General features: G+C 46.8%; 1 long non-coding RNA gene across 1 annotated transcript; it reads left to right on the top strand.

The window, feature by feature from the left end:
- The first annotated feature begins 228 nt into the window (after positions 1-228).
- Positions 229-974, top strand: LOC125100880 (uncharacterized). Its single transcript, XR_007127686.1, has 3 exons — positions 229-302; positions 519-628; positions 771-974. It is a non-coding gene; the product is annotated as an uncharacterized LOC125100880 (long non-coding RNA).
- The last annotated feature ends 1,523 nt before the right edge of the window (positions 975-2,497 follow it).

The raw sequence follows: 2,497 nt of genomic DNA, 5'->3' as shown, positions 1-2,497 counted from the left end.
CCCCTCTAGGGCAAGACACGCTGTCACTCACCCAGTCTCCTCGATCCCCCCCCCCCCCCCCGCCCCGGTTCCTCAGGGTCTCCCTTTTCCTCTTAGTCAGCAGAGAGCATCACCTTTGCCTCTTTTCCCACAGGAAATTTTTCACTGGAATGTAAAGTTACAAAAGATCTGTGATACTGTTTTTATATACTCACCAAACTCCACCTTCAGCCAATGTATTTTTATTCCAGACACTTGCAGCTGACTTTATTTCAAGGGAACAAGGTACACCCAATCCAGTTATAACATCAGACACCGTTCAGGTAACGGAACCAACACTACCCCTTAGAGACATCTTCTGTGGCTTCTACTCTTCCAGCATGTTTTGTTCAGGCTGCAATTACCCAAGGCCAGCATCTGCCAATATCATTCTGCTCACCTCACTCCATAACCTACAGGGGACGTTCTACTCGAAAACTCACCAGAGCTAAGGGCTTTTTTTTTTTTTTCATCTCCTCCTTTCCCAAATTTGACCCCAGGAGGCCTGGGGTAAGCAGTCCTTGGTCCCCAAGGGGTAGAGAGCAGATCTCCATTGGAGCCCACAGCAGCCCAGCTCAGTTACTATAAGCCCGCAGGCAGCACCTCACAGGTGAGTGTGCATAGAAAACCCGCCTGAGCCTTGGCTTTGACTTGTAAACAGAGGCTTTGAAAGAGCAAAGTTGTGAGTTTGTCTCCACTAAAGCAAACTTCCTCTGCTGTTTGCTTTGGGCGTTTTGCCGATATGTCTGCAGAGCAAGAATGGATTTCCTGTCTGTTCCTCCAATCCTCCAGGAGCCCCATGGAGCTCAGCCGCCACCTCAAGGCTCCAGACAGGCATCTAGCCATATCCGGGTCTGAGGGCCCCTCCAAGGGATCCCTCCTTCCCCTTCCACCTTAACCCTTTCTTCCCCTGGCTGGGTTGGGTAGTGAATCTACAACTTAATCAAAGAATGAGGGTTAGGGGCACCTGGGTGGCTCAGTGGGTTAAAGCCTCTGCCTTCAGCTCAGGTCATGATCCCAGGGTCCTGGGATCGAGCCCCACATCGGGCTCTCGGCTCCGCGGGGAGCCTGCGTCCCCCCCTCTCTCTCTCTGCCTGCCTCTCTGCTTACTTGTGATCTCTGTCTGTCAAATAAATAAATAAAATCTTTAAAAAAAAAAAAAAAAAAGAATGAGGGTTAGAAGGCTCCATGGAGCTCCAGCCTAAAAATCCACTGCCCCCAAAAGGAAGGTAAGACAAAGCTAGGAGGTGGTCAACCACACTGTGCTAAGCAGTGTGCCCAGATAAGATCGTGATTACCTTTCAGGGCTGCTGTGAGAGCTCAATGAGATTATCCCCCATTTAACCACGGGGATAGAAAGATCACCAGAGTGCCGGTACTTTATCCCAGGTAAGCCCCAGGCTTGCCCACCTCCAAAGATGCAGCCATCCCAGGTACAAAATGCAAGGTGCTAGCAGACCAGGTAGTTTCCCTAAATGCTGCAGCAGAGAAGGCTACATTCAGGCTCATTTTCCTTGAGACGTGTGGCTCCTTCATTATCTTTTTCATTTTGCTATTCTGAGACTGACATGGGTATTAAATTCTCATTTTCCTTTTTTATTGTAACAAAAACAGTGCAAACGTGGTTATAATCAGCACCTCCCGTAGTGTCAGGGAAACAAAAGAGAAGAGCTGGTTATGTAATGACTACATATAGCCACAAAGAAGGTGGCTGTGGCCAATTGTCGCCCAGAGCCCGTGCAGGCTAGTCATACCAATTGTCCAGTGTTTCAAGAAAAGCAAGAAACCTGGATCTTTAATAGAAGTCTTTGCATTTAAGTATTAGCAATTTTTTAAAATTCAACACTGTATGAGCCAATGCAGCATGACAAACCAAATATGCTCATAGGACAGATGCTAGAACAGTCCAAGGTTTTGCAGCAACCTCTGCATTATGCCACCCTAGGAAGAGTCAACAGATTAGCTCTGACTTAAGACCTCCTGCATCCGTAGGGGACCAGGGGACATTCAGAACCCAGCAGGACTAGACCTCTCTGTGAAAGAGACCCTTCAGAATTCCCATGATCGTGGGGTTAAGGAAGGTCACACGGTTCCATCTTCAGAGAAAGCTGGCTAGATTCTGCCTACTTAATAGGTGTGGAGAAACACTAAATACAAAAATCTCCTGAAAGCAACAGCAGGATTTAAGTCATACCTAAGGGTATTGAGGGTTTGGAAGAAGGATGGGCTTATGTATTATCTTTGTGAGATTTCCAATTAAATGCAAAATCAACAGAACATCTTCTGCCAGGGTCATGGTGGTAATGAACAACCACCCCAGCTTGTTAGTGCAACAATCTCTCAAAACAGCGAAAAGGAGGATAAATCAACTGCCTTTGCTACCTTTATCAGCATAAACAAAGAGATAAAAATACGGTATAAAATTTTAACTATCTTCCCCCATTCTACCTGCAAATGTGAAATTCCCCTGTGCTTCAAT

The sequence above is a fragment of the Lutra lutra genome, chromosome 5, assembly GCF_902655055.1.
Source record: "Lutra lutra chromosome 5, mLutLut1.2, whole genome shotgun sequence".
Taxonomy (NCBI): domain Eukaryota; kingdom Metazoa; phylum Chordata; class Mammalia; order Carnivora; family Mustelidae; genus Lutra; species Lutra lutra.
Note: the sequence above shows the minus strand (reverse complement) of the source record. Positions and strands in the feature narration are given on the sequence as shown.